Here is a 20521-nt window from a genome sequence, read left to right as displayed (position 1 = left end):
TGAAGGAAGGGAATATTTTAGTTCAGGCCCTAAATGTCTCCCCATCAACACAAATCATTAAACCACATTGTCTCATTCTCCAACTATACTTAAGATATTTTAAAGAAATTATCTTCTTATGCTAATCTTGTCATCAAGAACCTATTTGAATCAAAATTTTCACTTTAAATTACATTATTCTCTTTAATTAGGTTTGAGTTGATTAGAACAAATGGCATTCTTCATGGTTGTTCCTCCTGTGCTGAGGAAATGCAGCATCCTTAAAGTTATACTTAAATCCTAATACCAAGCAAGGAAAGGAAAGCTGAGCTCTTTGACTTTGCCAGTAACATGAATACATTTAACCTAGATATAATAGTTAGCGTGAAAAAAATAACCCTTTGGGAAGAAATTGATTCATTTTGTTCGTAGTCTAAATTCTCTAAATTCTTACCACTCAAAGTGTGGCCCACAGACTCGCAGAGGTTGCGTCATCTGGGAAGTGGTAAGAAATATGAAATTTCAGGCCTCATCTCAGACTCAATAATTAGAATGTGAATGTTAAGATCTTAGGCAATTCATGAGCATGTTAGTGTTTAAGAAATCCTAGTCTGCATTCTAGGGTCTCTGTGCCAGCATCACGGCCAGTGAACAAAAAGATTATTCCCCATTCCTACTTCCCCTTCCACTTTGCTAGAATTTCCCATTAGTTATTAGGTATCTAGCATTTAAAAATGCAACTATATTTCAGCCTGAACTTCCAAAATGCTTCAAGTTTTCTTACATTTGGATCAAATGTAAGGAATTCTTCCAAATGTGGACATCAACCAGATTTAAATGGGTAACCAGAAACATTACAGTGCACAGCAAGGTGACAATTTACCTATAATCTGAGCAGTCATGAAAATGGATGTATTCTAAACTTCAGAGGGGCAAGGTGTTCCAGTCTGACTAGATGGGCAACCAAGATGCACGCAGACCTTTTTTTTTATGGCTGCAGCATCAAGCTAAGCAGGCTGTTTACTGCCCAACTCTAGCAGGGTACGTTTATATCACAGTTGATGTATGCAGTGGTTTTCTAACACAGCTGTATGAAATAACTAAGTATAAATGCTTTCAGCTGTGGTGGCTGGGGTCATTTAATTGTGTTGCATGGGAACAACATGGTGATACATCCATGAAAGACTAACTTGAAATGCCAACTCTGCAATAAAAAGAGACTACCAAAGTGGTAGTCTTTCTGGGGGCGCCCAAAATGGAAAAGCAAGTGCAGTCCCTAGCGCCAAGTGCTGATCCCTCAGAGTCTTCTAGGAGAAAACAGAGATGCAGACACTCAGGTTAGGAACACAGAACCCAGAGAAGGCATGCCAGGCAGAATGGCCCCTGAAAGACACCCATGCCCTAATTCCCGGAATCTGAATATGTGAAGTTACATGGTGAATGGCACTTTGGAGGTGTAGTTAAGGTTATGCACCTTAAAATAGGGAGATTATCCTGGATTACCCAAAAGAAACCAATCTAATCACATGAGCCCTTAAAAGGAGAGATTGTTCTCCAGCTACAGGCAGAAGTCATGAGAAGGTCTGAAGCATGAGAAGGGTTTGACATGCCCTTGGTGGCTTGAAAATGGAGGGGGCAATGGGAGCAGGAGTCATGTAGCCTTAAGATAGGCTCCCACCCACTGCCAGCCAGGAAGCAGGGACCACCACCCTCCTTCAGATTGTTGGCAGAAATCAGCTCCTCTTTCCGCCAATAACCTGAAAGAGCATGAAAGCAGGTTCTTCGCAGAGCTTCCAGAAAAAAATGTGGCCCTGCTGCCATCTTGACTTCAGTCTGTGAGACCTGGAACAGAGAAGCCAGCCAAGCCCACTGGACTGCTAGCCTGGGAAATTCTGAGACAGAAAACTTGTGGTGTTTCAAGCTGCTAAATTTGTGGTAATTTGCTTTGGCAGCAATAGAAAACTAATAGAGACAGGATTAAATACAATCCCAGTGGATTCAATGGAACTAAATTATTTCAAGATGCAAGTTACACATGGAAGTTATGTTTAACGAATAGACATAAAATGCTGCCATATTGGGCGGGGGTTGGAGGTGGCAATGACCACACACCTTTCATGCCAGCAGTAAATTCTGTCGATGGAATATTAAGCATGCCCATTAACAGCATTGGTTCTGACTTCTAATTAAGTGCTTACTAATTAGCTGCATGATTCTTCTGATAGTAACAAAATAGGCAGAATCATGATGATGCTATAAGTTATGAATGAAGACACCCACCTCACAGCACAAAGGTCGGCAGCATGATGCCTGTCTGCTTCAGTGACTAGGCTGTGTCATTGGGGAGCAGCAGCAATTAGTTGTGAGTGAGGTATAGTTAAGAAAATTAGCATCCTACCTGTAAATGGCCAGAGAGTAAACAGTTCAGGTTTTGCAGACTAACAGTCTCCTTTGCAACTCTGCAACTCTAGCAGCCATAGACAATACGCAAATGAATGAGTGTGGCTGTGTGCCAATACAACTTTATTTATTGACAACACTGAAATTTGGATTTTATATAATTTTCACTTCATGAAATAATATTTATCTTTTGATTTTTTTCCATTGCCCCCTCCCATTTTTTTGAGACAGGGTCTCATTCTGTCTCCCAGGCTGGAGTGCAGTAGTATGTACACAGCTCACTGCAGCCTCAACCTCCTGGGCTCATGTGATCCTCCCACCTTAGCTTCTCAAGTAGCTGGGAATACAGGTGCATGTGATCACATCCAGCTAATTTTTAAAAAAAAAAATCTCTTTTTTTTTTAAAGATGGGGGTCTTGCCATGTTGCCCAGATTGGTCTCGAACTCCTGGCCTCAAGTGATCCTCCTGCCTCAGCCTCCCAAAGTGTTGAGATTACAAGCATGAACCACCATGCCCAGCCCACTTAACCCTTTAAAAATGTAAAAACTATTCTAGGCTTGTAGACCATACAGAAAAAGGCAGTGGGCTGATTTGACTGAGCCCTGTCTTAAAATTAATTCTGCATTTGAACAAGGAGCACAAGGCTGAAGACCAGGTCGTTAAGACATTCTGAATAATATGGAAATCAACTCAGTAGGAATACCTGTTTTTCAAAAAGAATGAAACATTTACTTGTTAGAACTCTAGCTTGACAAAGAACATTTTATCTATTGATATTAGTGTGTGACAATTTAACAATTTAATTACAATGCTGTTATGGGTTGAATTGTGTCCTCCCCACAAAGTTACGTTGAAGTCTTAAACCCCTGTACCTGAGAATGTGACCTCATTCAGAAATATGGTCTTTACCAATGTAATTAAGCTAAAATGAGGTCATTAGGGTGAGCCCTAATCCAATATGACTGATGTCCTTATAAAAAAGGGGAAACTTGGACACAGGGATGCAAACAGCAAGAACACCATGTGAAGATGAAGACAGAGTTGGAGTGATGCCACAGAAGCCAATGAATATTAAGGATTGCCAGCAAACCACCAGAAGCTAGGTGAGAGGCATAAATGGATTTCTCCCTCACAGCCCGCAAAAGGAACCAACCCTGCCAACACCTTGATCTAGGACTTCTAGCCTCCAGAATGGCAAGGCAATACATTTTCTGTTGCTTAAGCCTCTTAGTTTGTGCTACAGCAGTCTCCTCTGATCCGCAGTTTCACTTGCTGGGGTTTCAGTTACCCTTAGGTACATATGGTAACTCTCAAGATATTCTGAGAAAAAGAGACGAAGAGACCATATTCACATAACTTTTGTTGCAGTATATTATTATAATTGTTTTATTTTATTATTAGTTATTGTTGTTCATCTCTTATTGTGCCTAATTTATCAATTAAACTTTATCATAGGTATGTATGTACATAAAAAAACATACTGTATACAGGGTTCAGTACTATCCATAGTTTCAGGCATCCATGGGGGGCTTGGAACATATCCCCTGTAGATAAGGGGTGCCTACTGCACTTTGTGACAGCAGCCACAGAAACTGATACAAGTGCCTTTATTCCTTTTTGAGTCAGGTTTATCAAGGGGTGTCTTGATGTATCTTCTTTCTCCCCTTTTTACCAAAATAAATGCATGCCAGTACAAAGGACAATGCTAACAAATCTGAGAGTTGAAAACTTTAGGTATAGGTTATTGGCCACTAATTTGGGCAATTAAGAAGAACATAGCTAAAGTCTAGTCTGTTTGTTATGCTAAAAATCAGTATTAGTAAGGTCAAGTCTGATGCTGAAAATTCATACATGTTACCTATAGATGCCTTAGTAATAGAGACACCCTGCTGACACCTTGATCTAGGACTTCTTGTCTCCAGAATTGAAAGGCAATAAATTTCTGCTGTTTAAGCTGCTTAGTTTGTGGTACAGTAGTCTCCTCTCATCTGTGGTTTCACTTTGATCAACATGCACCAAATATGAAAATAAAATATAAATTGTACTAAACATATAAGATTGAAGACCTTGGGATTTGGAGTAGAATGGAAGAAAAAAGAAACAAAAATTCTATGGTTTAAGAACTTCCTGACCTGTCACATCTATCCACCTATATCAATAATTATGTGAATTTTATTAAATACTCTAGAAAAGAAAAAAAAAATTTGCTTGAAGACTAAATTCCTATAACCATGGTAACTGGTGGTATGTTGGTAAAGGTGTAACAATCAGTTCATGGTGATGGTTGCCAATTTCTACAGTGTAAATACCACCATAGCTGATTTCAAGCTACCAACATTATTTCACTGAATGTTAAGTAGGAAAGAGATGTACCCAATAATTTTGCACCAGCTGGTGTGAGTCAATTCCAGCATACAACTGGTTATAACAGTAATATCCTACACAATTGTGTGCTTAATAGACAACCATGCTTCAAATAGGTCAGCTTGCTATATGAGTAAGGCAAGATGGCATCTTAATATTGGCCATGATTTTAGAGTTTCTAGACACTGTGTTGGCTCTAACTAGCTGTGCAACATTGAAAAATGTGCCTTCATCTCTCTAGGCTCAGTTTCCTTACCTGTGTGCTTACTGAATTAATATCCAAATCACTACAAACTGGAGAAAGGCATTGGCTCTGTCTCACGCTCACTCTCACAGGCTCAGTGCCTAGCACAGAGCCTGGCTTAGGAGGCTCTTAAAGGGGCCATCTCATGTTCTTGCCTGCCCAGAACCCATTCCCCTTCTAGTGACAGCACCCCAATTTTCCTTGAGAAACTGCTTATCTTCTATTCTCAATTCATGTGATCCAAGTGAAACTGATTCCTTCCCTGGCTCCAAACTGAGCATGTGCATCAGGCATAGCCAATCAGAGCATCACATTTTCCCGGCCACGCCAGTCATCATGACTAGCCCAGGGCTGGCATAAGACTCAGGCCAGACCAATATAGGTATTATTATTATTTTGGAAATTCTGGAAGAGAAGTTTGTTTTTCATTGAGATACTGTGGAAAACAAAGATAGAATGAGAGAATAGATTGTTAAGTGTGGAGTTTCTAGAAAGCATAGACTCCCATAAGGGGCGAGCTTACCTGACTGATGGAAGCGGAGTTGGGATTAACTTCAGGTGACATAGTGCCTCTCAATAAGGAGTTACCAGACACTGTGGGGGCTATTCCTCCTGTTACTGGGACTCTTCCCATTGTTAACACTGAGTCTTCTCTTTAGCGTTTCTTTGAGAATGAGTTCAATTTATTCTTCAGAAATCAAGGATTTCTTACTGAGACTTAACCATACCTGGCTTTCCCCTACATCAAGACTATTGTGTGACACGAATGCTTCAAATGTCTTCTATTTTTTGTCTGTGGTGTCACTGTCTTGCACTCACTTCCTAACAATTAGTTTGACACTCCTCAGTTATATTAGCATTTATTTAGTGCCTAAAATGTTAAGTATGTTATATTTGTAGCTTTCATAAATTCTGGGGCTGCACATAGTTCAAAAACCACAGATATACTTCTGAAGATTTGATGTGGAGGAAGGGAGGCATACAGGACTTTATAAAGGTAAGAAGAGAGAGCTGGCATGGTTACCAGGCCAACCTTAACCTCAGAGTGAGGCTCTCATTTGGATGTTATTCAGCAGCAGATGTGTGCAGGGAGGTGGGCTCAGCCTATTCCCAAATGTTGACCCTAAAAGAAATTTAGCTAGATCTAAGGATGAAATGGGGCATGCTGGAAGCTGCTTTCCCGTGGTACTGGGGCAACACATGTTTATCAGCATAAGTTCTCCTGAGATACCAACCTTAATAAAGGATGAAGTGGGCATCATTCCTTGGAGCTAGCCTCTAGAAATGCTCCTGAAAAGTGTTATTTTGATGCATGGTTAGCTCTTCTTTCTTGGGAAAAATCTGCTAACCTGCTAAACCACTGTGAAAAGAAGTACTTCAAATAATTATTGGCTACCCCTTTAAGTGCATCACACACACACACACACACACACACACCCCCTAACAGGAGAAATCTGCATAATAAGTGACAATAAGGTCAGTTCTGCAATAAAGTCACACACGTACACACACATTCCTAAAAATCACTGGGCAAAAAATCCTACAGTACTCATCAGAAAAATGGATGCTAAAAACTTCATCAGTGGCCAGGCGTGATGGCTCATGCCTGTAATCCCAGCACTTTGGGTGGCCAAGGCGGGCAGATCACATGAGGCCAGGAGTTCGAGAGCAGCCTGGGCAACATGCCAAAACCCTGTTTCTACTAAAAATACAAAAATTAGCCACACATGGTGGCACAGACCTGTAGTCCCAGCTACTCGGGAGGCTGAGACAGGAGAATTGTTTGAACATGGTAGGTGGAGGTTGCAGTGAGCTGAGATCCTACCACTGCACTCCAGCCTGGGCGACAGAGCAAGACTCCATCTCAAAGAAAAAAAAAACAAAAAAACAAAAACAAAAAAGTCACCAGGGAAACTTTTTTTTAATCTAATAAAAATAACACAGTTTACACATGCTAAATGGTTAAGAGATACATAAATACTACAATAAATACTATATTTTATCTTGAAAAAAGACCTGGAGTTTGCTTGCAGAAGTGAGTGTCAAAAGGCTACAGTTAGTAAGTCATTATGAAGTATGGAAGAAGGGTTATCTGAAGTCAGAAGGAAAGTTCTAACACCAGATGTGGATGGGTGCGGCTCAAAGCGCATGGTGAGCAGAGGTAGCTGGCAGATGTTTGAGGTGTGAGCCTGTGTGCAGTTTGCACATTCCTACACAGCTCTGTTCATCTGGATGCAGTTTTCTGCATTCACCTAGTGTTATCATGGATAAAAATCATGCATAAAAAAACAAGACATTTTCGTTATGCTCAAATTGTTCTCTAATGTATCAAAATGTGTTGGGACAATTTCCAATTTTCAAAATAAGTAGAGTAGAACTGATGGTACCTTGCTTTTAGATCATATACTTTCTACCATTTCTAGGTTATACACAAGGTTGTCTGTGATAGAAAATTTAATTAATTATACAGAAAAAAATCAAATTTGAGACCTCCAGAAAGTGTTCTTAATATCTCTGGTAGCCATTAGGCTAAATATCATCTGCCCTGTTCTTCACTCCTAGTGACCTTCTTCTCTAAAGAAGATTCAGCATCTGCAATCCTCAAGTTTTTGCATCCTCTTCTCCATAAAAATCTGCTTTTGTGAATGAGTGAGATAAACTTATTCTTGCTAAAGTATACATGACTGGTAAGGGTAAATGACTAAGAATAATTTCAAAGCTTTAAGGTAAAGAAATTTGGCATGAGCTTTTAGAATTTTAGGCATTATCAAACTGATGGGGAAGGTCTTGGAAGTAGATTGATCTTCTAAATATTTGATAAATATTAACACACAATGGTTTCCTACTTAGAATAGCTCTTGGAGCCCCCAGTTAGCCTGGTTATGTAAAAAGTGATTATGGCATCAGAAGATCATGCCGATATCTTGCCTCTTTCTTAAACTAATTACTTGAAAGAGTTTTTCAAGGCTCATCCCATCACCCCCAAATACCTTTTGCAGGGTTGTTATAAAGAACAAATGAAAGAACACAGCATCTGACACTGTGCTTGTCACATTAACAGGAGGTGCCATGCATAGTGGTCAAGGGCACCAGTTCTGCAACCAGACTGCCTGAATTAAAATTGTAACCCCAAAATTTTTTCATTGTTGGATCTTGCGTATGTATCTTAGGCTTTCTAAGGTTTAGTCTCATCTATTCAATGGGGACAATGATCCTTTTAAGAAAATAAAATTAAAAACATATCAAAGTGCTCTGCACAATGTCTTGACAGAACTAGTGCTCAACACGTTATTAATAACCATAACTGCAATTCAACAATAGCTAGCTCTATGAACACCTTCTGTACACTGCAATAGAAATGTTAAAGTCATTTAGCTGCATGCAACACATTGCACATATAAGCTGCCCAAATATATTCTGAGTGTTATTGATTACATATTAATTTCAAGAAAACATTTAAGTCTATTCTATAGAATGTGGCCTTAGATTTGTGGTTTCCTGAATACAGTACAGGTTCCTGGTTCCCCAAGTGACTGGCAGTTCAAATTTGCTGGACACTGGGCCTAGGGTGGACTGTGGCCTGTGTATTCTGGGCATTCTGTGGCCCCTGTGCCTGGGCATTCTGGGGCTACTTATAAAGCCAGGTAGCTTGTGTGGAAATTCAAGCCCTTCTTAGCTGTCTTGTCTGGACACTAGAACTAACATACATGTTGTTCATGAATGTGACTTCGATCTTCTGAAAATGCTGAATGAATCCTAGGTTTTCTTTTAGACAATGGTCTTTCTATAGAAATCAAATCACTAAGCTGATTTTGAAATTGCTTTTCTTATTTTGGTGACTTTTGGCAGTTATGTATTTAAGCTTTTCAGTATCTTTTTTTTTTTAAAATAGTGATATATACTGTATGACTGCATTATCATGGTACTGCAAAATTCTGATTCTAAAGCTTCAGCCCGTGGAGAACTCGTGTTCTATAGCTGACAACCCCTGTCCTCCCATTCTTTCCTTGAATAAGATCACCTGGTAAGTCAGTGCTGAGATATGTCCAGCATTATTTTTCCTCCTTTGGACCAGAAAAGAAATGCTCATTTTTCTGGGTGCAGTGGCTCATGCCAGCAATCCCAGCACTTTGAGAAGCCGAGACAGAAAGATCACTTGAGCTCAAGAGTTCAAGACCAGCCTGGGCAATAAAGTGAGACCCTGTCTCTACAAAAAATACAAAAATAACCTGGACATGGTCACACACGCCTGTAGTCTCAGCTACTTAGGAGGCTGAGGTGGGAGGATCACCTGAGCCCAAGAGGTCAAGGCTGCTGTGAGCTGTGATTGCGCCACTGCACTCCAGCCTGGGTGACAGAATGAGACTCTGTCTCAAAAAATAATAATAAAAGTAAAAAATAAATATTTTAAGTAAATTTTTCTTTCCCATTTTGGGACCACTGAGGTTTTTACTTTGAAATTATAATTGAGATGAATTAAAGCTTCTAAAATGTCTATGTTTTAGATTTATTGAAATACAAGCTCCTCAGAACAGGGACTTCATTTTGTTCACTGCTCCATTTCTAATTCCTCAAAATGTTTCTGGAATACTGAGGGTGTTTGTATTAGTTTCCTGTTTCTATATAACAAATTACCATAAACTCGGTGACTTAAAACAACAGAGGCCTAGCATCTCACAGCTTCTGTGGGTCAGGAGTCTGGACACGGCTTCACTGGGTCTCCGGCTAGTGTCTCACCAGGCTGCTAGAAAGGTGTTTTTGGTTGGTGCTGAGGTCTCCTATGGGGCTTGACCGGGAAAGGATCTGCTTTTGTTGGCGGAATTCAGTTCCTAATGGATGTGACCTTGAGGACTTCTATTTCTCACTAGCTGTTGGCTGGAGGCTTCCCTCAGCTCTAAGAGACCACCCTCAGCTCCTGGCTAAGTGGGCTTCCAACACGGGCAGCCCACAGCATGGCAGCTGGCATCTTCAAAGCCAGCAAGGAGAGGCTCCAGCAGGAGGGGCACTGCGATGCTATGTGATGTAACCAAGTACATCCCACTGCCTTTGCCCTCCTCTGTTGTTTTTAAGCAAGTCACAGGCCCCATCCACATTTGAACACCAGGAGGTGGGGGTCATGGGGACCGCCATATGAACCTGCCTACTGCAATGCTCAATATGATGTGTTGGCCAAACAAATGAATGCAGAATCACAGTATCTTGTTAGTGTGATCAGGTAGGGTTAATCTAAATTTTGAGTCCATTATTCAGTTATAATTAGCATATTTTCCATTCCTTGTTCAATGAAAAAAAAAAAAAAAAACCCTGTCTCTCTGAGCAAAAACCATTCGTTAAAAGCCATCTCAGGCTTATAAAGAAGGTTTGAGAGACACCACAATGTACCAAAGAATCATAATGTTATCTTTTTTGTTGTTGAAGAAAGTACTTCCCCAAGCATAAAAGGTTGAAATCCTGTGGTAGGCTAAAATCTGTCAGGCAAAAGGCACTTAATGTGTGCTTCTTCTTCGAGGATGTTTTCCCAGTTTTCTGAACATATAGATAATTGGAGAAGTTTTCTATCCAAACTATCCAATTCCATATGCTTTGACTGAGACACTAGCACAGAAAGCCAAGCATGCATGAGGCAGAGTGAAGATATTTAAGAACTTAGCATATATTTGTAAAATAGCTTATGTTTAAGTAATTTACTAATATGAACATTATAGAGATTTGATTGATTTAAACAGAAGAGCAGAGTGAGTAGAGAAATGAGGAGGAGGCATGGCTCCTAATTCTGTCTCTAGTAACGATTTGTAGATAAGCTACCTACTGGCATAAGCACTCTTAACAAATGAACATATGCTTATGCACTGATCAGGAAGCACTCAAGCATCTGGGGGGCCATGAAAGGAAGGGGTGATCATGAGGGAACTAAGAAAGCTGGAGCCAGAAAGGACATTTGTGCCAATGAGAGCCTGTCTTTGGGGCCAGCCTCAGTGGGTCTGATGCTTCACAACTGTGATTTGGGGCACCTAACTTCTTTATAAATTCATCTTCTCATGTATTAAATAAGGAGAGTAAAGACCTACCTATAGTGGTTGTCATGAGAATTAATTAACCTACTATAGGTGAAGCTTTTTGAATGTGACCAGGAAGATAAATGTGACAAATGAGTTATCTTTTTAATCTGTTCAAGGCCTCCCGTGTGCTGGGAGCCTAGTTCCTCTAAACTAGTTCACTAGGTTGTGACTCATATTTCCCCCTTATAACCTATCCACTTTCCATTTGTAAAACGTTTTTCAATTCTTTATTGTCCCTGAGATGTGTCCAGATGGTTTGGGTTCCAAAGTCTTCTATCAGAACAAACCAGAAACTGCAGATCACAGCCTTCGGTTTTCAATAAGTGACACTTGGTTTTCTTCCCCACTCCGTCCTTGATGTTGCTCCCTTGGGCTCAGAGGTATCTCCTTCTGCTCATCTCCAACCCTCCTCTTCAAAGCTGGAGTTAAGTCTCTGTACTCCTGGAATCAAAACAACTCCAGAAGGGCAAATAGCAAGAAATGCCCCTAAATCGTGACAGGCATCGCTACAATTTAAGTTGGTAGAAGGAATTTATTTGCTTCCTCGAGCTTTGGGGATAACTTTCACCCAATCAATACAGCCAGAGAAAGTTAACCTGAACATTGCCTCTGACTGACTGTAATAGAAGTCTTTACAACAGAAATGCTGCAGTGAAATGGCAGTATAATTCACACTCAGTCAATGAAGACACACCAAAATGATGTTTGTAAACCTCCAGTTTCCTTCTTATTGTATTCTGATTTTGGTAAAATCAGAATTTGGGGCCCACTGATTTTGGTAAAATCAGAATTTGGGGCCCACTCCCTTGTTTTACAGATAGAGAAATTGGAACTCAGGTAGATGGTGTCTTGAATAAAACCACATGGCAAGTTCTAGCAGGAGCTGGAACAGAAGTGCTGGTGTCTGGGGGCTCTCAGAGCTTTACTACAGGACTTTCTTACAGGTAACTAAGATGCATGGAGCATTTTAGTAGATAGGGGTCGGAGATAAACCCACTTCAAACCAAATTCTACTGGACACAGGTTATGTTTTAGCTAACACTGTTATATAGACCAGAACAATTAAACAATAAGCTCTCTTAAGATTCTTACATAAAACTATGGCATAAACCCTAGACTAACTTTCAAAGAAGCTGCACAGTAGGGTTTAATTATATAGATTATTCACATCCTTCTTCATTCCATTTTTTTTCAATTTGCCTAAAGTATTCAGATTAATAAATTAACCATTTTTGGAAGCTTGACACAGAAAAAGGGCTTTCATCCCCATCTCACTGTGCATCTGTAGGAAGATGTTTATTCCATCAAGGTTGATCATGATATTCATATCACATTATTTCAGCTGTTCTCTATGGCAGATTATGTTAATAACATATTTGAATGTCTCCTATTATTGGAGGGTCAAGAAATGCTCCAATTAGTCTCAATACTCTTGGATTACAGTGAAAGACTGTGTAGATATTATTCAAATGACTAGTTACAGAGGTGTAGGCTTTTCTTCTTCTGAAATCACTTATACACCACTGAAAATGTCTACAACATATTGAAACTATGCAAACATTTTGATTCCTATAAATCCACAATTTAGGGGCATTTCTTGCTATTTGCCCTTCTGGAGTTGTGATTCAAGGAGTACAGAGACTTAACTCCAGCTTTGAAGAGGAGGGTTGGAGATGAGCAGAAGGAGATACCTCTGAGCCCAAGGAAGCAGCACAAAAAAAGGCCTCAGAACAGTCAAACACTGTTTATTTTCTGTGTACATTCCATAAGGATTAGACTGTTATTTTATTTATCAATTTATCCACAACATTTCCCAGAGGGCTTGGTAACATCACAGATACTCATGAAATATGCACTAATTGACAAAATGATTTTTAAAAAATTGATTATAGATAATACAAACATGTATTAAAAGGCAAACTGTTAACTATATATAATTTGTCTGAGGGTCTAATAGAGCAGGTGAAATAACATGAAATAGGGAAATGTTGCCTATGCTTGAGGTTGCATGAACACTACAAACACTTATGAGATGTATGAAGACCAGCTTCCAACATTAAACTGGGAGACAATTTCTCAAAATCAGTTTCAAAGGATAGTGAAATGCCACAGATTTCAGTAGATCTTTATTTTACTTGTGTAATTAATTGAGAATTTTAGTCTAAATTTTATTAAAACTGTGGTGTTAATGCCAGATTATTTCTGTAAAAACAAAACGACTGCTAATTAAAATGAGTGCAGGCTCAAGGGGATGGATAGCCCATTCTCCATGAAGTGACTGTCACATACTGCATGCCTGTATCCAAACATGTCATGTAACCTATAACTATATACACCTACTATGTACCCACAAACATTAAAAATAAAAAATTATAAATAAATAATTAAAAATGAGTGCACGGAAATGTTCAAGTCAAGTGATGTCACTACTATGGTATAAAAAGACAAAACAAACCAACTTTCTAGGAAGCAAGAGAAACAACCATTAGCTAAACTGATGATGGTGTCAAGTTGTTATACTCTATCCCATCTTTCAAGCTGTTTGAGAAAACAGATCTGGAAGCTGGGATCTGGACTGGGGGATTTGATCCTTCTGGGGATCCTGACTACCACGTCCTCCACATATACCACCAGATGGCAGAAGCTTCTTGGTAAGTATGGGAGGTCGTTACTGATATGCTGGGATTGAGTCATTTGGAACAAACAAAAATATACAGGTCAGAAAGGGTTAAGAGATGAAATGTACATATGTTAGCAGGATTCTTTTAAAAACACATTCCCATAAATTTGTGGTCTTATTTCTTGTATCAAAAGTGAAGACTTATATAAACAGAATTACTTTTATATTAATATTTCCTATTCTGGAATTTTCATGAACCAGGTGGTTAGGTTTCACAGAAAAACAAAAAATTCTCAGAAAGGCAAAAGTCCAGAGACCACATTCATTTGTGTCTAAGGGCCTAAAACTTAATCCAATGAATTAATGTATCTAAAATATAGTACTGGCCAGACACAGTGGCTCAAGCCTGTAATCCCCACACTTTGGAAGGCCGAAGTGGGTGGATCAGCTGAGGTCAGGAGTTTAAGACCAGCCTGGCCAACAGGGTGAAACCCCGTCTCTACTAAAAATACAAAAATTAGCCAGGTGTGGTAGCAGGCACCTGTAATCCCAGCTACTCGGGAGGCTGAGGCAGGAGAATCACTTGAACCCCGGGAGGCAGAGGTTGCAGTGAGCCAAGATTGCACCATTGCACTCCAGCCTGGGCAACAAGAACGAAACTCCATCTCAAAAAAATAAAATAAAATAAAATATAGTACTGGAAGACCTTCCAACTTTGGACAACAATGCTGCTAAAGGGAAATGCTTCAGTTAGAAAGGGACAGTGGGCTTTATCACAAGGCACTGAAATGTCTCCTTCTACTGCACATGTTAGTTCATTTGTATCCTTTAGTTCCAGTAATTTAAGATCCATTAACTTCCTCTAGATAGCACTAATTGATATGGTTGATCTTGCAGAAGAGGGACCCAGGTTTGAATCAGCATGTGCTTAAACAGCCTCTTCTCTTCAGGAGGTGTCTTTGCAGTAGATTCTGGAGAAACAATGATCAGGCTCTCTGGCAGAACATCTAAACTGCCTGTTGGATTTCTGTCTTCCTTGGCAACATTATATTTTAACTATTTCCCTGTAGAGTAACCAGAAACCTTTGTTTCTCTAACGTAGTGCTATGTAACAGAAATAGACTATTTTGGAAGAGGTATTTTTAAAAGTAGATGTAAACAGGTGAAATTAATTTTAATAATATATTTTATCCACCACAGTATATTCAAAATATTATTGCAGCATGCAATCAGTATAAGAATTTATAAATGAATTATTTCCTTTTTTGTTGTAAGTCTTCAAAACAAATTTGCTGTGTATTTCACACTTATAGCACATCTTAATTCAGACTAGCTACATTTGAAGAGTTTAGTAGTTACCATATTGGAGAGTTACCACAGCTCTAAGGTATCAACATCTCCAAAGAATAATTAACTCCTTTAATAAATCATATCAACCAAATGGTTCTGAAACTTTTTACTATTACAGTTTTGAAGATTATTTTGTTACCTGAAGCTAACTGACCATGTCTATACACTGTGAAATATTGAGCAACTCTTTTTTTGTGGATGATAAGATTTAGATAAAATAAAATTTGAAGATAATAAAATAATATCTTGAAATGAAAATTAGTAAATAAGGGGCTTGCAAGGCACTTCTTCCATGAGGCGTTCCATGTGAAGTGGCAGGAGTGGCAGCTATGGAGCCCCAGGAGGAGAAAGAGGTGCAGGTTGCTCTGTGATTAAAAAAAAAAAAAAAAAAAAATGGAGGTAATCCCATTCCACAGTATGAGGTGAATCTATGAACCAGAGATTTTACACCACCTTTTAGAATGCAAAAAGCTCCAGGACAGGGATATCTACCTGGTAATACATGACTTGAAACAGACAGAAAGCAAGTGAATATGAATCAGAAGCCAAGCCTCTTCAAGACCTTCTCATGGAGAGTGTGAATTTCTCCCTTGCCAATCTCTCCAGCACTGGCTCCAGGTATCTGAATGCTTTGGTTGAGAGCACATGGCCCTTGAAACTAAAGATACCTCACTAGCTAGGTTTATCCCTGCAGTGAATAATTCGACATCTGATCTTTTCAAACAAAATCCCAAACTAAAGAAATCAAGATTGAATGGGAAAATCTTGAAAAAAAATCTAGCCACAACATTAGTATTAGAAAAATGTCAACATGAGGATCTCAAGAAAGTAGAGTTTCCTTTGTCTTTGGAAAGGGTCAAAGTCAACGGTCATCTTCAGAACAGGGATGTTCTAAAAGCAAAGTCAGAGGAGTTCAGATTTGATATCAAAGCTGCAGAGGAGCCACTTTCAGCCAGAGGCATGGATGCTTCTTCTCCATTTCATCAGTCCCTAGTAGCGGTATCAGAGAAACTGGCAGAGTTAAAACGACAGACCATACCTTTGAAGAAAAAAATGGAGTTCTATTTAGATTTAATGCTGAATCCATCTCTTGCTCAAGTGAAAATTGAAGAAGCAAAGAGAGAATTAGGTAGAACTGAAGCTGAACTTACAAAGAAAGTAGACACAATGGAACCGTGACCAGAGTCAAATAAACATCATTTTCCTTAAAAAAGTAAATTGAATAGGACTTTACAGACTTCCTTTTTCCTCTTGTAATTGCTTAATAATGTAATTTCTGTGTTTTTAGAAGATAATAATCCCATAATTGATCAAATCATGGTTTCTTGTTGTGTATAGCAGTTTCTGTGTCCAAATATACAATTTTCATATTAAAATACCTTTTCTCTGAAAAAAATGAGTCACTAAAATTCTTTCACTAGTGTTCTATCTCAATATCAACTGCAAAATAATAAAAATTTATGTTTATTAAAATCTTGTAGTTTTATCAACTAGTTGGATACATGACAACACAGCAAACATATTTTTAAACTAATACTTAGGGTGAATTAATGGGCAAGAAAAAGAAGGAGAGTTTCTCTGACTCTAAGGGTACAAGACCTCAAAAATAATTCGGGGGCACTATTTGGTTTTGATCTTGAGCCTACTTCTCTGTTTCTAGTTCCTACAGAAACCTGAATCATTTGGGATGTTAGTTCTTTGGGATTTTTTTTTTTAACACACATGTGCAGCTTGCAAGGATTATGAGCCAATGTCAATCTATATTGCTATCTCGGTAGGTACTTTTAGCTTCCCCACCATACAGATGCAGCCACACAAGGGGCTGCAGGAGAAACAGCAGTGTGTGTAGGTACCAAGGTGAGCGGGAGGCTGTGCAGCACCAGCAACTGCATAATGAAAGACTCCAGATGTCACTGCCGATGCTCCATGCTGTGAGCCCTGAAGTCGTTCCACCACATAGTTATACCCCTCGCTAAAGAGCTTCAGACGCCGCTTAGATAATATTATGGTGTGTGTTTTCTAAAATAGGCTGTAGACAGCACTTGCCAAAATTTGCTCTATTTTTAATTAGTTGTTTATTTCTTGGGACTGGTGGAGGGGGGTGCGAATTTAGCATCTGGGAAAACCACTAGATGGAGAGTTTATAAGTAAGGGGAAGGCATGCAACCTGGATGACTAAGACAAACAGGGTCAGTTCCAAGTAGCAGTGAAATAGTGACTGAATAATTAAGGGTCTATCGTAAAAATGTTCACTAATCAAAATGAGCTATAGTCTACTGTCATTTTTTTTTTTGCACTTCTGTGATGCTAGCCTATACTGACAAAAATGCACTGGTTTCTGCTCCACGTTGAATAAGTGAGGACCAAATGGAAATTTCAGGGCATGGAAGTTGATCCTGCCACTCAAAGATGAGAGTTCTTCAGGTCTCTCTGGAGTTGGATAGAGAAGGCAGAACAATCTGATTTGGGTGCCAAATCCCTGCCTTTTTAAAACAATGTTCTGTTCCCTCCATCCCAAATCCTGTCCTTGCCTACCTTCCTTTTCTCTCTGCAACATACATCACTGGCTATCTTTGTTTTGGAATTGGAAATAAGAGTGTTTTCTTCCAAAATACTGCTCAGACACTGGGTGGGAAACTATCATGTTGGAAAGATGGGAGGATTGGAGCAACATTAGTATACAGGATTCAGGCAGAAGGTGACATAAGGATACTTCCTAGCTAAGAAAAGTGGAGGAAAGAGAGGGAAATGAAAAGGCACACACCATTTCCCGCTGACCCTGGCCTCATAGATGCATCTGTGACCCTTTATTATTCAGTCACTATTTCACTGCTACTTGGAACTGGCCTGCATAAATCACAATTGTGCAGACACCTGGCTCAAGGTGTGAAGCCACAGAGCATTATGAGAGAGAGGAATTGTGGAAGCTATTTAGTTAAGCAATGTGTAAGAGCCGTGAGATCCATTTAAGCCCCTCCAATCTTCCTCCATCAGATTTCAGTAATAGGCAAAGGACAGAATACAGAGCTCTGAGAAAACTGTGTCTATTATATTAACTCCTCCTCTTCATATATGCAGTAAATATTTATTAATTTTCTCTCTGTGCTCCAGGTATAGCTTCAGGTCCTAGAAAGAGCAATAACCTAAACAGGCAAAAGTCCTTGCTCTGATAACCTTTGCATTCCATGGGAAGAGGAAGACAGTAAATAAATGCATACACAGATAAGAAAATTCCAGACAGTGCTACATGAAATGAAGTGCTTGACAATTCAGACAGTGCTTTGAAAATGAAGCCAAATAAAGTGATAGAGATGAAAGGGGTTCCTTTGCATGGGGTAGTTTGATGAACCCTTAGAAGCACATTTAATATATGAACTGAGACCTGAATGAAAAAAGAAAAAAGCCTAAGAGCTAGAGAATTTTATACAGGCTGAGATGTGGCTGACTTTGGTGATTAAAAAATTTCATAAACATTGGAATAATAAAAGCCTGGTAAGACTAACTCTTAAGACTCATGAGGTTATTATATGTGACACTGTTTCGTTGTTAGCTTCCACTAACCATAAGCAAGCCACTTGCACAATCCAAATCCATATTGATTTTAAAATTACAGCTATAGTTCTACTGCAGATCTAATTTTATAGCAATTCTAAATGGAAGCTTGAATGGGCAAGAAATAAAAGTTGACAATTTGGAAAGGCCCTCCACTTAATTTCAACAAAATGTGCAAACTCAAAAGGAATCCTTCGACTTAAAACCTAAGCGAGAAACGGTGACATGATTGAGAACCTTAAAATGCCTGAATCTCTTCATGTACCTCAGAAAAGCTTTTTTTCCCTTGTCAATAGGTACCCTTGGGTTTCATGAACTGGAGATAGTTAAAGATTGAGATAATCCTGTATAGGGCAGCCAGCATTTCAAAAGCAATAAATTATTTTCTGCTCAACTTAAAGTTAAATTATCTTTTGTTCACTAACTTACAAAACTTATCAAAGCAAATTATGATACTTGCAGCTGAGAGCTTAAAGACTCTACTGAGAATAAATCTGTTGATCTTATCTGACTTTCTTCCTTCATCTATTTATTTCATTCACTCACCTTTAAAAACTGTGCCTCACTTGGGCAAAGAAAACTTTTTTGCCCTATTCAACTTGTTATAAACTTTCCAAATTTTAGAGTACAGTAGAGGTATCAAAGTTTCCAGCCTACAATATATGATTTTCCACATTATTAGCTTTTAGTAATCCCCCAAAACACATCTATCCCCAGTGGTCTGGCCTCTTAAGGGGCAGAACAGCAGTTTTCAAAATGTGGCCCAAGGGACCAACCAGCTCTAACCAATCACCTGTATGTTTGTTTAAAATGCAGATTCCAGGCTCCACCATGGGCCAAATAAACTAGAAACTTATGGGGCAAAACCTTGAAATCTGTATTTTAAACCAGTACCCTAGGGAATTCTCATACAACTGAGAAGCCAAACTACAGAGGATTAAAGGGAGTTTTTGCTTCATCTTGTGCCTCGTATGCCCCTCAGTGTGTGATTTCAGAGCCATGTAGCAGTCGGTATTAAGCAGAACCACAGGTTGCCAAGTGCTTTCACACACAACATCTTGTTTCATTCTCATAACTACCCTGTGAGAGGCAGACAGGTCTGTGATTTTCATTTTGAAGATAAGGGAACTGAGATTCAGAGAAAACAAATGATGTATCCACTATATGTAATTAGTAAAAGGCAGACTTGGGGCTGTTTCACGTCTACGGAGCTCCATGCTCCTGTTTTCTGGACAGGCCTTCTTTCCCTACCCGCTGCAAACATGGAGACCAAGGGCCTGCTCAGGCAGCTGGTGTTATGTGGGGAGGTTTGGTCTCTCCTCATGGTGTGGACTGATGCTGCTTCCTTAGCCACTTCTATCATCTGCTCATAGGGTCCTGCCTCCTAGGGACAATACATAGCCTCTGCTTCTTTGATATTTTTGGTCCCTCAAAAGTATTTCAGCATTTAGCCACCTAGCTCACGTGGGCCATTGTGTGGTTATATATGTAAGTTATGGCATCTCTGAGCCTCCAAGGAAATCATGTCTCCTCTGAACTTTTCTGTCAGGATGGAGTGGGGACAGGAAATTATTTAAGAAATGAAATAAGACGTTTTCAGAAAGGACAGAACCAATGGAAGGTAGACAAAGACTTTGAGCACCTAGTCACAAGATGACAGATTTAAAGCATCCTGAAGCAGTGCTTATTAGAAAAGTCCTATAAGAGCAGGAGCCTTTATAAACACCTACTCTTCAGCAAAGAGAACAAGAGCAATTGTGTCCACTAACTACAACAGTCAGGGACTGCCATCTGTGCTGCACTCAATCCCCCATTTCACTGTGTGATCTCATTTCACTATAAGAACAATACGCTCAGGTGAGGAGGATTCCTTTAACAGCACAAGAAATTGAGTTTCCAATTTAAGAACCTTGTCTACCTTCACAGGGCTATTAGAGTAGAGCTAGGATTTG

The 20521-nt window shown here is 39.3% G+C and overlaps 1 protein-coding gene and 1 pseudogene across 1 annotated transcript in view; one reads left to right on the top strand and one right to left on the bottom strand.

Annotated features, from left to right (window-relative positions):
- KCNB2 (potassium voltage-gated channel subfamily B member 2) overlaps positions 1-20521 on the bottom strand; it is a 405284-nt gene that overhangs the window by 303178 nt on the left and 81585 nt on the right. The gene's annotated exons all lie outside the window — the stretch shown is intronic.
- LOC129486498 (HAUS augmin-like complex subunit 1) lies at positions 15293-16963 on the top strand (annotated as a pseudogene).

The sequence above is a fragment of the Symphalangus syndactylus genome, chromosome 7 (assembly GCF_028878055.3).
Source record: "Symphalangus syndactylus isolate Jambi chromosome 7, NHGRI_mSymSyn1-v2.1_pri, whole genome shotgun sequence".
Lineage (NCBI taxonomy): Eukaryota > Metazoa > Chordata > Mammalia > Primates > Hylobatidae > Symphalangus > Symphalangus syndactylus.
This window is presented reverse-complemented; position numbering and strand designations above follow the sequence as displayed.